At 33.0% G+C, this 14,282-nt stretch overlaps 1 protein-coding gene and 1 long non-coding RNA gene across 3 annotated transcripts in view; one reads left to right on the plus strand and one right to left on the minus strand.

Moving 5' to 3' along the window:
- LOC108969758 overlaps positions 1 to 14,282 on the plus strand; it is a 107,059-nt gene that overhangs the window by 25,920 nt on the left and 66,857 nt on the right. Inside the window, exon 2 of the long non-coding RNA XR_001993420.1 lies at positions 2,173 to 2,339. This is a non-coding gene — a long non-coding RNA (uncharacterized LOC108969758). The remainder of the gene's footprint in view (positions 1 to 2,172; positions 2,340 to 14,282) is intronic.
- Positions 1 to 14,282, minus strand: part of LOC108969757 (cyclic AMP response element-binding protein A) — a gene marked incomplete at its 5' end in the record, with an annotated part of 71,158 nt that overhangs the window by 19,153 nt on the left and 37,723 nt on the right.

Raw genomic sequence — 14,282 nt, forward strand, 5'->3', positions numbered from 1 at the left:
TACAAAAGTATGCGTGTTTGTGTCTCAATTTTGTGTGTATGTGTGTTGAGTACCGTTGGTACATGTAGATACACAAATAAGTAACTTRCCGGTATTCAAATTGACGTAATTATTAGGGTTTAAATATTTGAGCATGTGTAGAATATTACAACAGTCGCTTAAGCCATATTATTGGTCTAGTAGAAGGTAGAAAAATGGTAAGAAAATTGTATCTTTTTTGCTTGATCAAGTTTTCGAAGTAAGTAATAAAGCCTTTCTACTGCCTTACGTCTTTAGATCACATATGTGGCTATCAATTTTGCGCTGACTTTTGACTCTTACTGACCTGGTTTTCTAAACTGACTAGTATTTAGTACAGCAGCGCTAGCGGTGATCACTTTTATACCTATTATTACGTCCTTTTAGTACCGACTAGTATTTCTTTCATTGTTGTTGTTGCTCATTTGTTATTATTAGGTTATTTCAACAGCCTATAAAAGACAGTTTAACTTAAACAACTCGTTTTTCATAATAAATCACACTGATTTGATTCGAGTTATGAACTTAAGATTTTGCACCATAATATTAAACGAAATGAGGGTGTCGCAACATAGGCCAACTAACACTAAACAAATGTACAAATTATGTAAATTACTAAATTATTTGCATTTATCCCTAAAGTGGGACACATGCAGCTTTGTTTGAAACTTTTAACAATTAATTTAATTTATTTGTGTAAAGTTTTAAAATATATATGAGCAGGAGTATGTCCAAGCTTTAGCAGCTAGTAGTTATTATAATACATAGGTACATAAATATTTATACCGAAACTAGTTTTCGTGCATAAATCGTACGCGCTGTGACGTCAATGCTTAAAGTGGGGCTTCTCGAAAAGGCCTAAAACAATTTACATAAACTGGTGATGCATAAAAACACGTTTTGATACCCGATCGTATTTTCACAATTATTGACGTAGCAACAGCGTTAACTGCATTATTTCCAAATACAACAATAATGTGTTGCGACATTATAGCATCCCTTTACCACAAGAGTTAATCGCATGCATGCCTTATTTGTAATTAGTGGGTTATAATTTTGTATAATAATGCATAGAATTTATTATCGTTTGATCTCTATGCGCTGATTTATGGATGGAGGACAAGTGTTTGGATGAAGAGCACGTGTAAGTTTAAGATAATACTATATCTAGTTATAATTTATATTTTAGTAAGGTGCATAGAGAAGCCTGCTAAGCAACATTTGTTTTTTTTTTTCTTTTCTTTTTTTTCAATAAAAAGTGGTGTATTTTTGAGCGAAATGTGTCAAATAACATATTAGTTTCTTGTACGGAAAAAATACAGTCGGTTGACTAGGTTAGCTAGCGCAAAATATAAATTGCAAGAAATTTATCGCTATTAGCTGAATCCCAAACAAGAMATTAAATATTCATATCAAAATTTTTCTTCATATAAGTTGAACATCTTAAAATTTTTAGCATCTTTTAGGCGCAATATATCAACTTTAGAAATTTGCTAAGTTATTTCATGAACACATAAAACTTTCGGCAATATCATATTTTAAGTGTCCTCAAGAATCTCAAACAAAAATTTGATAATGAAATTTTTTTCAGTTTTTGGAAAAATATGCTCTTCAGTTTTAAAAATATTGCAAAAAACTAAAAAAAATATATATTTCAAACCCATTTATTCAAAAGTTTTGTAAAATGAATTTATTATTTCAAAAACTTGATTTAAAATATGATATATGACAACAAAAACTATATTCGAAAAAATATTACTTCAGTAAAGTTTTATAAAATGAATATTTATTCTAAATATTTCCATCTTTGGGCGCAAATTCAAAATTATGTAGAAATTTAAAAAAAACTATGCTTAAAATATGATGATTGCGGAAACCATTATTTCCTTAAATTTTGGTAAAATTTATATTTATTATAAAGAGTGCATACATACAAAAACTTGTATAAATTCAAAAAAATATGCTCACCAGCCTTAAAAATATAAAAATAAAAGTAAAAAAAATCATATTCGGAAACCATATATTCGTTAAAGGTAACCGAAATGAATATTTATTTAAAATATTACTGTATTAACACTTATTGATGAATCATTGCCACACTTTTATGCCGTTTCTCAGAAATTCAATGAACATTTTGTTTGCTTATTTTTTCAGCCTCCAAAATGCAATATAATCTCATAAGACTATAAGGCTTGCATAAGCGATTTTCTACTATCGATGAATAACAATTATTCAGCATATCAGTAGCATATATGTATGTAGATCGGCGCAACAACTACAAACAAACGTTGAATAGAGAAGGTGAATTGCTGGATTTTTTGGTAAGTAACCCAAATATGTCACTCTCAAGTCGAAATCTTTTCAAATATAACACAACAATAAGCGTTTAAAAAGTGGAAAAAGATGCAAGTAAAATAAAATGAAAACGGAAAACACAAGAAAATAAAATAAATATGCTTAAATTATAAGCGTAGCAAAATACAATTAAAAATTGAAATCGCAAAAGTAAGTGGTAAGCTAAAAATTAAGCGTAATGTAGCTTGAAAAACGCTGCGGGCCCTATTATTATTATATACCATATAAAAATGGTTTCAAAGCGCCGACTGCATTGATTGAAAATTCGTGATTTTCTGTTGTTGTTTTTYCTATTATTTTTATTCTTTTATTTTGTGTAAAAAAGTAATTATATACACACCAAAATTATGTCTGCAATATGCCGCTTATTTAATTCAATAATAGGCAGCAAAAAAAAAAAAATAATGCATTAGTTCAAATTTACAATGAAAATGAAATTTTTAAGTCATGAAGGTGTTAAAAGCGCCACTTTTTTTTTATAAAAGTCAAAGAAAAAAAAGCAAATTATAACGCTAATAACTGAATTTACATTAAATGTTTGGAAAATATTTTTTAATAGTATGCATTTATTGTAAAAATATATAATTGTGTGTAGACTAGGGTGGGGGTTGCTAATTGATGATAAGAAATAATAGAAATTTACGAGGCGGAAGAACTTCCTGTTACAATTAAGAGCTTATAATTGGAGAGACTTTCTTAGAGGTGTCTAAAAATCTAATTTTCAGAGTACCTAGCGAAAAAAATTTAGGGATTTTTGACGCACCCTGGTATATACTAATATAATTGTGCTAATGGTGTTTAAGAACCTAATTTTCAGAGTAGCAAGCAAAAAAAATATTTGGGGTTATGACCCGCCCTAGTAATCAAGCTTTTGTATGGAAAACGTTTTTATTTGACAAAATGCAATAATGTATTCTCGAAAGATATTGCCATACAAACTGGAAAATCAAAAACAAGTTTTTATATGAAAAAGTTTTGATTTGAAAATATATTATATATTCACGAAATTTTGCACAGCTTATTCTTTAAAGCAAAGCTATATTCTCCGAAGAGATTTCCCAGATCGGATAACTATAACATATAGCTGCCATACAAATTGAACAATCCGAAATAAGTTTTTGTATGGTAATCTTTTTTATTTGACTAAATATCTTCACGAAATTCGGCATGTATTATTGTGAAAGGCAAAGCTACTCGTATAATCTACGAACACATTGTTTAGATCGGCCTACTATTGCATATACATAGCTGCTATGCAAACAGGCCGTTCGAAATCAAGATAAAAACTTCTATACACTTTGATGATATAAGAAATTCACATGTGTAGGGTATTATAGCTGTGGGCAATTCACTTTGGTATTTTTTTCTTAATTTATAAAATATACATGTATAAATCATAGTAAGTTAGCATGATGCCATGCAAGACACCCACTATACTATAATCATTGCAAAAGAGCTATTTCCGCTACATTTTTAGGCAGCATATCCTTTCATTCATACTAATAAGCTGCGTGTTTAGTTGGAGCGCATGACACACATGCATACATGTGAACACACGTATACATACACACATGCATAGAAAAGCACGATTAAAGTGAAAGGTGCTCCCACAATTCACAGTTTGTAACTTCATTATAAATTTTTTGCCCGTTGTCGCTTTGATTACCATTTGCTGTTGTTGTCTTATATTTTTGTTGTTGTTATGTTTTTCGCTATACGGTTTTACCAGTCAGCCAGCCAACCGAGTTATTTATACGCACACAACATGCTTGCAGCAGTTTTACACACACGCCCACATACACAGAAAAGTAGTTATGTATCAAAAGCCATGCTACAATAAAAACTCTTTGTTTGTGTGTGTTTATATATAAAAAACTAAACAAAAAGTGATGAAATGAAATGCCTTGAACGAGAAAGTTGCTAAGTTGTTGGCGCAACATTGGCGGCACCAGCAGCAGCAGCAGCCGTCTGTAAAAGCAGCGCAAATTCAAAAGCACTGCTGTGCGCTACAAACGCTCGTTGCGTCGCACCACTCGTCTGAGGCTTGCCGTTATTCCTGCTGATCATTACGTGCAACATTATCGTCAACGTGTTGGCCAATATTACCAACATTACCATTAACTTCAGCGCCAACATCCATCAACTTCAGCAGCAAACACCATGTGTAGCTTTTGYCTTTATCACGAAGCCGCCAGCAACTAGTTGCCGCTTTTATATTAAAAATAAAACAAAATTGTAAATACATTAAATCAAAGAAGTGCTTCAAACTCAACTTTTGCTCGAATTTACTGCCAACACATACACACACAGAGTGTGTATACGTTCGTGCCCCGCAGACATAAACCATCACCGACCAGCAGACAGTCGCCGCTGCCAACGACTCGCTGTACATGCATACATATAACCGCATTTTCCATCTAAAATTATTTTTAAATACTTTTTAATTCGAGCGAAAAGTGCGGTAGCAACACCTAATATATAATAGGAACTCAGCGTGCTGAAAAAAAYGATCATGTATTGTTTAAGAGCACCCTGTGAGCAGCTCTAAAGGGTTATGACCTACTTCAAGTCGGAAAAACCCCGTTTTATTTGATAAAAAAAAGTATGTATATCTACAGAATTGTATGTACTTCCATAAACAGTTATTCATTTTTTGATTCTCTTCATCCCGTGACCGATGTCCAGCAGGATTTCCGAAAAAAGCTGTCTGAAATTTTCGAGTGATTACAAATCCTTCAGCCTGACAGAAATAATGTTAACAGTTCAAAGCTTGGATAACTGTAAATTTATTTAGTGTTGCAGATTTTAACTTTTGCATTAACTTTTGTTGAAAAAAAAGTTTTTCAAGCGCATTATTCTCATCGCTGCAGTTCTCCACAGCGTTTRAAATTAAAGCTACAAGTTTAATGACTTGTGAAACTCTTAATATTATATATTTTATAACTCCAGATTATAAAATTTTCATCATTAAATTTGTTTTAAAGCTTAATGTTTTGCTCGCATGGCGCACAGAASGCTCATTCAAATTAAGCAACTTATAATCAAATATTTAACCAAATTTTTCCTACAGGGCAACACATAAGCTTTTAATACATACAAATTCATCAAAATGTAGATCACATAAGCATACATACCAGAGCAAAAGGCACGATCAAAAAATAAAATAAAATAAAAGCAAGTGCCTGAAACAAAATAAATGTAATAAAATCGTTCATAGCTGCTGGCGTACATTATTATTAAAAGCGTTTACCGCTGTGGCAGCGCTTCCGATCAACTGCCGCAGCGTATACAGCAAGCACCGTTGGTTGCGTTGAGGCATTAACGTGCTACATTGATCACAGTCAAGTATGCCACACACACATACAAGCCTTTTGTTGTATGTATACATTCATCAACTCAGGTGCGTGTGTGAGTACACTCGTATTTTGCCGCGGTGCGCATGCGTAGCGCGTGCAATTCATTTTAACTATTCATTAATTGTGCTGACTCTTCAAGAGTAGACACATGAAAGGCACACACACACAACTACGCATTTCAGCCAACACATGACACATAAAAATCCAAAAATAACACCAACAAGCACACTCAGCATTGCAAGCACAACCATGGCGAATCACACAAACAGTTTTAATCAGAAATAAAACGAAATTATAGAAATTTGTGGTTGTAAAAAAGTAAAATAAATGTACATATATAAAAAGTAAAAGACAGCAAACATCGAAACCGTGTTGGGCGTAAAGAAGTTAGCTAATGAGCCGCCAGCGATCAAACTAAATCGAAAAACGTTAATTAACCAAAACCGTAGTCAATTGCCAAATCTCCAATCGATACGCTCGCATAACTGTTGGGGGGGTTCAAATGTTGATTGGACGATTTATGAATTGATTGATAACACAGCTACACATGCAAGTTTGCGCATGTGCATGTAGGTATCTGTGTGTATTCATCCATTGAAACCTCTAATTATATCAGGTTTCGTTGCGGTTTGATCCCTACTATGATTGGATGCGGTTGAATGGGCGCCTGATGACGAAAAGCGCGGCTAAGAGATTTCGTAAATGTGTTTGGAAGGTAATTAGGGAGAAAATGTTACTAAAATAAAAATGAAAATATTTCAAAAAGTATTTTGGGTGTTGTTAGCAAAAATTTTGAAAATTTAAAATGAAAAAATATTTATTTACACCATTATTGTTATTTTGCTTTCTTCAAAATATAAAATTTTACTTTTGCATAAAAAATTAGTAGCAACCCCTTAAATTTTTTTTTTTACTAATATTCGCTTTTTCTGCCGCGGAATATTGCTACTATATTAGGAGAAAATGTTATTAAACTGAAATAAAATACTTCAAAAATAATTGATGGCGTTATCAAAAATTTTGTAAATTGGAGTAAAGGTTTTGGCGTAAAAAAATTTGAAATATCAAAGTAGTATTTATTTACACGATTATCTTAATTTTGACCAGTACTGAATATTTACTTTTTATTTGTTTTATAAAAACATATGTGCAACCCTGTTAAAAATTTTTTTCTATAAATTTATTCCTATAAAACTACGTGTGCGGGAAATGTCAGCGATGTCTAAGGCGAATTTTAGAAAATCTGAATAAACGGCCGTATGAGAGATATGCAATTTACAAAGTTTTCCGATTCCATCAATCCGACAAATGATCAATATATTATCTATAAAATTTCGCCTTAAAAATCGCTGATTCGAAACCGTTTTTAGAGTTAAAGTCTCTGAGGCAAGGTTGTTTAGAATGATTCGTACAAGACTTCTCGTATTCGCGACTTTTCGTTTTTTTTTTTTTGGGTTCCTGTATACATACATACATATATGGTCTTTAATTTTTAAATTAACGAATTATTTTTGAAAAAAATATTTTGCTTATTTATCACATAATCTGAATAAGTAATACATATAAATTAACAGACACAGAAATTTAAAACAATTAAAATAAATTCCTTTTCTGTTTCTTAGAAATATTTTTAATTGAATTTAGTTTTGTATTTGGTTTAGCTTTATYTCAGTTTTAATCTAACTTTATCTCTTAAAATAATAATAACTACGGTAAAAGCCGCACCTTTTTTTATCTGCTGGCAACTGATTGAATTCTAAGAAATGCGGGAAACCGCGCACCCACCAATCATAAATTAAAAAAATTACAAGTTATCTGCAGAAATCCGGCACGTGGTCGCGCGCCGTTCGAGTCATGCTCTTTATATTGTATTAATTATAAGTTGTTCTCGCTTTTTTTATTCCACAACAAAACTTGCTTACTTAAATATGCAAAAAAATTTTACAATAGCATTACAAAGCAAAAAAAATATGAGAACGGAACTAGAAGTATGTAACCGCAATTTGCCGGCATTCACACACACACGCGCACTTCAAACGCATATACAGACAAACAACCAGCTGGGCAGTCGCCAACCGTTAGCATTATCATAATTTATTATCAAACCTATGACGGCTATAGCCGCTGGGTGGAAAAGCCGGTTGCGAAATATCATCAACGCACGCACACATATACACCGTGCTGTAGCTGCACGCCGTGCTTTGCGATAACACGCCAACAACGCCTTTGACGCACGGCAGCAACGCAAAACAAACACCAACGCATTTAAGGCGTTAAGCAGCGGCGAAGGCGCTCAACTGGGCCAAAGGAATTGTGCTCGCCATTGAAAGCTGATAAGTTAAAACGAGTGATGAGCTTGCTTACTGCTGATTGCGGCGCTAGTCACCCACAAACGCCTACGCGTTACACTAAGGAAGGCACAAATAGGAGATGAAAATGTGCGGCAGCGTGGATATACACTTTCAAATTGACAATTGGTGGCTGGCGCTATGACGCGCACGTTTTCGCTATGCTTGTTGTTGCTAGTTCCGCAAAATCGATGCCTTGAAAACAGCTGGTTGTTATAAAAATAGACACACATATAAAACTGTGTGGTTATGTGTCTGCGATATATATAATTGTCTTACAACGCCTGTTGCTGCACGCTTTATTTGCCGTTCGCACAATCACCCACAAGCGCGCACGCCGCACACGAGCGCATGTACGCTTAAGACGCGTGGGCGACTTGAGCGCTAACTGGAAGTGAATGCCTGTGAGTTGCTGCTTAAGCTTAACGATATATGTACATGTAATAAGCGACGCCAATAGAACGCGGCATTGAAACGTCATTGCATCAGCTTATCGCTAATAGCAGCGGCTGTGGCAGCACTCATATCCGCAATGTGCCAACATATGAACTAATTTCATTTGGTACTTGCTTTGACACAATTAAACAGCGAGTCTTGATTGTTGCACGTGTGTGTGTGGATAATATGGAAGTTGTTCGCTCAACAACACCATCCGTTTGCCATTTACAACAATCGCTATTAGTTCTAATGGTTGATTTTAAACACAACTATATATATTTATATGCGAGGCATATGCTTATATGTTGCCCACACTCCAGCTATCCAGCRTAATCTTTTCTTATACTCCTTCCTGCACCAGCACTCGTCAAGTCAAATGTTTTTTCTACATAGCCCTACAAGTCTTTGCCTTAGCTTCCTGTTATAGCTCACACATTTTGCTGCCACTTCATGGATTTGGTGAAGATAAAAGTCCAGCCACCACAAAGGCGCAAATTGGATTTATTTGTACTTATTAAACATGCTGAATGGATTAAGATTTGCTCCACACACATTCAAATGTATATGTATATACATATACATACATTATACCATATACATACTTACAACTATAATCCTAATGACTTCAATATGCTTAAAGAGCAAAGAAAACAACTTGAGTATGCTGTAAAAGTTATTTATGAATGACCGTAACTGACTTGTGCGCTTTTATACAGTGGAGAGAAAAATATTTGCAATTTTCATAAAATATTTGTATAGAAAAAAATATCTGAATAATATATCTTGGCAAATTTTTTCTGACTTGATGAATTGTGATTTATGTTAAAGGTTTCGGCTTTAGAATTTCTTCTATTATTAATGTTATAATATACAGTTTGAATAAGCTTTAGAGTGCAGACAGTTTGCGGATTTCTTAGTTACATACTTTATTTCAACATAGATGATCTATCTGTTAATGTATACCTACTTAAAACAAGCAAAGCTTTAACTGTAATACCCTTCACGGGTGCAGTTTTCATAGCATAAAAGCGTATAAAAAGGTTTTATCTTGATTTTGATCGATCAGCTTGTATGGCAGCTATAAGCTATAGTGATCCGATCTGTAAAATATTTTCGGAGATTATAGCTTTGTTTCACAAATTAATATGCGCAATATTTCGTCAAATAAAAAAGCTTTTCATATAAGAACTTGACTCGGATCGTTCAGTTTGTATGGCAACTATATGCTATAATTATCCGATCTGAACAATTCCTCACCATCAATGTCTTTGGTAATAATCCATGTCAAATTTCTTGAAGATACCTCGCCAAATAAAAAAGTTTGTATGGCAGTTATATGATATAGTGATCCAATCTGAACAAAGTATTATATTTTTGCAGCGTTTCCCTGGACAATAATTTATGCCGAATTTCATGAAGATATCTCGTCAAATATAAAAGTTTTCTATACAAGGACAATAGTCAATGTCGTAAGCAAAATTTTAAAAGTCTATCTCAAAAACTGAGGAAATAGTTGGTTTACTTTATACCAGAGGACATGGCTAAATGCAGTCAGGTCGTCACGCTGATCATTCATATATATATAAACTTTATAGAGTTTCTTTCTGGGTGTTATAGAGTTCGTGGTGAACCGAATATCCCCTGTACACGGTATAACAAGAAGCGCGTTAGAAGCGTTTAGGTTTAGATTTACAACTTAAAACTTGATATTCTTGTTTATCCAGTGTAAAAAATAAAATGATATATACCCCCTCTATGTCAAAACAGTTCCTTAGTTTCATTAGATCCTTCAATTTCTTTTTTCTGCCCATATATGTAGAGAGCTACGTTACTATTCTAACAACATGTGAATTACAGATTTGCTATAATCCTCCAGAGCGTGTTCTAAGTATTAGCTGTGGAATGTTATCTGCGATCGGTCGCAAAAACAAATAAGCAAAAGCACGAAACGAAAAGTTTCATTCAACGCTGCGTATGTACGCCACTACGCTGGCGCATTTGAGCTGGGCTCAAGCCACATTTTTTTTTTTTAACTTTTGAAACGAGTAAGAGGCTAGGGTGACTGTCATGTGGTTCCGGTTTCGCCATTATACTCACGCTGCTGCGCCAAGCAGTTCCACCTTTTTTTATGTAAGATTTGTGCTGTCTGTTTTTTTGTTGCTTTTATCGCCCGGCAAGTTTTATTTTCACTTTTAAGCTGTTGTGCTATTTCGATTCAGCTATGGAACTAATTACTTTATGCAGTGAATGGGAAATGGCATTTTTGTAACCACAAACAAAATTATAAATATATATGTATATGCGTTTATATGTAAATAAATGAATGCTCTGAAAGATATCCTCTAATATAGTGTTAGACACGAAMAAAAGCAATGCATAGCTAATCGCTTTTGAAAATTATTCATTATATCGTACAAAGCCGACTTGCGAGAATCGTGTGTATAATGAAAACAAAATTTGAAATTGTGACCTCAGCGTTGCTTAGCTCTTTGGCTTCTAATTTATTAACAGTTATTTTTTACGTCGCTTTCCGCTTTTCAATGGTCAACAATATGCTTCTTTTTCTAATTTTTTGTTTCTCGTTTCGAAATTATTTTGGTCAAGTATATTTATCGCCACGGCTAGACGACTGCTGTGAGAAAATGTGCTTCGCCAGTCATGTGGCTACATTTTTAGGTCACTGGTACAGTTATCATATATTTGAATTTTTATATTAATGAAAAAAAAGAAAGGAATTAATTATTACTGCAATTGCTGCTGGTGTTAATATTTTAGTACACATTTATATTTCTCGTGGTGTGTCTGACTTTTAAGGCATTTGTAATGTTTGTAAAAAAATCATAGAAGTCTGTTATTAATTGCTTTTATAATATAGATAAATTAGCTACATTTTAAGTGCTATTTTGAAATCTAAATCTACTTTTGCTACAAAATAAGGGCGCTAAAAATTTTTCTTTTAATCAAACAAAAACGGTTTGGGATATAAATGAAATTCTTTATTACTGTGAAAGTACATTCGATGCAAAATACATTTCGATGATGCATGGAACTCGATTTCTCTTACATGGCCACWACGGGCATGTTTGCAGAAGTCCAGACCCTGCAGCCAATTTTCGAAGGTTTTCAAGCATAAATCGGCTGCTACAAAAGTACTCTCAACTTCAATTTTTTTAAATTTTGTATATAATTTCTCTAAAATGTTTAAATATTAAATCTTAATAAATGTAAAATTCTAAAAAAATTACGATACGCGTGCATATATCGATAACACAAACAATAATTCTACACACATTTTCTAAATTTATTGATAACACAAACGCTAATTCTGAATTATTATTTTTTKTTTAATTTTTCAATAGCAGAAACGATAATTCTCCACACCTTTTTAAGATTCATCGATAATGCGAAGGATAATTCTCAACAAATTTTTTGGAATTTATCAACAACACAAACTATAATTCTCAACATAAATTTTTAATTTCTCGATAACACGAACAATAAATCTCAACTCATTTTTAACTTTATCGATAACTCAAACGATAATTCTCAATAAATTTTTTAACTTATCGATAACACAACCGATACTTCTGATTTCTATTTATCGAAAACATAATTCTCCACTACATTTTTTGTAATGTTAATATATAGTTAATATATACTTTTAAACAATTTTTACATTTCGAACATACTTAATTGACCCATTCAATCAGAAAAATAATTGATATACGTAAAATTAGCAACTTTGCAAATAAACATTTCCAAGCCATTTGCTTTTAGGCTCATAAATCAACCCTTTAAATATTGCGCTTACCAAATTTCATTAAAATTTTTTACATTCACCAAAAAGCCACAAGGAAGTTGTTAATCAATGGCAAATAAAGCAAAAAAAAAAAAAAACGCTTCAACAGCTATGGAATTTCGCCCATCACGTGCAACATATTGCAGCAGCTATAATTACCAAATGCATTGGCTTAAAAGTAGAAAGTCCAGAGGCACCGTTAAACACATACACAAACAATTTTGCTAATTATCCGCAGCCACCAACATTCCAGGCGGGATGAACGCCACCACAAATAAAGCAACTACAACTACAAACATAATGAAACAAACGAGTGAATATAAAACAATGAAGCCGAGTAAAATAAATTAAATTGCGGCAAGGAAAGCCGTTGAAAAGTGACTGCAACCCAACAACACCGCACAGGCCAAGGCAGCCATTGTGAGCGCGGAGTATTTCGATTTGACTGATGTGTGTGTTGAGCCGATACCTATACATACATGCATATAATCGTGTAATTGTGTGTTGCGTGAGAGCTCAGCTTGAGTTGTTTGACTGATTTGTTGTTGCAATGATTTTTTTCTTTTAAACTCTGTACGGGCTTTTCATTAATACGTTCGCTTGATTAGCTACACGAATGCTGATTAACATGGAGTTTATTATTAAGCGGATTATGCAACTTTCCAACTGGCTTACTACATATGTCAGTGTATGTGTGTATGTTGTCTGAGAGTAATATGAATGGCGTTGTTGGGGCTTGCTGAGTTTCTGCAAAAACCAACAAATGCAAAGAAATTTGGAAGAAATATGCAGTGAAGGTAATGTGTGATCTGCTGGATTTGTGATGAGCGCAGCGGCTCTAAAAATTTGCTAACTAATTGCTGCCGAAATAAGTGAGAGGTTGGTGTCTATTTTGATTATTTGGACTGCACAGTTAAAAAACAGTGTTTAAAACTTAAGAAGTTTTTCTTTGTTATGGGGAACTTTATAATATATGTACATAAATGATAAGACGATCCTTGCGACTTAGCTATAATCTCTCTGCCTGCATACATTCGTGTATTTGTACACGCCCTTTTATCTAAAAAATTCCTCATTTGTCCGAATCGCTGGTATCGAACCACTATAGCATATATGTAGCTGCCATACAAATATAAATAGCTGCCCGATCGAAATCTAGTGATTGTATGGAAAACTTTTTTATTCGACAAGTTAACTTCATGAATTCGTTAGGGGTTATTTTCTTGGGTAATGAAACTATCTCCGCAAAAATCSTTCATATCGTATCACTTTGGCATATAGTTGCCATACAAACTGAACGATCAAAATGAAATTCTTGTATAGAAAACTTTTTTATTTAACATGCTACCTCCACGAAATTTGGTATAAAATCTTGTCTACGGCAGCACCGCCGACTTCAAAGAAAACATTCACATCGAACTACTTTAGCATATATGTAGTTGCCATACAAACTGACCGCTCGTGACCAATGCGCTCATAATTAACATTTTTTCTTGTTTTTTCTTTCGTTATTTTACTTACTATACCAAAATCTTGCAATTTATTTTTAGATTTCATTATTATTGTTGTTATTATTTGTATTATTTCTATGAATTATTCCAAAAAGAAATATAAAAAGTAAATCCTTAACAAATAACACCGCTTTGCCAATAATCCCACATTTAAAGATTCGYAGAAATCGTTAATGAAGTTGCAACTGCCAATAACGCAAATAATTTTTATGTTTATTTAATATTTTTAACAACTTATTTTGCAATCATTTGTGTGCATCATTGCCGTGTTTATTAGTTGCGTTGCTTATTTTTTGCTGGCTCAATAACACAATRCAGTGATGCAATCACTCAATAGCACAATTCGCAATTATAATAAAAATTACTTGCAATTCATGGCATCTGTACAACACAGATAGTGGATTTTTTCATAAAATAAAATTTATAAAAAAAAAACAAATTTTAATTAAAAAAAGTG

Source organism: Bactrocera latifrons, unplaced genomic scaffold, assembly GCF_001853355.1.
Source record: "Bactrocera latifrons isolate USDA-ARS-PBARC rearing strain unplaced genomic scaffold, ASM185335v1 scaffold_264, whole genome shotgun sequence".
In the NCBI taxonomy this organism is placed as follows: Eukaryota; Metazoa; Arthropoda; class Insecta; order Diptera; family Tephritidae; genus Bactrocera; species Bactrocera latifrons.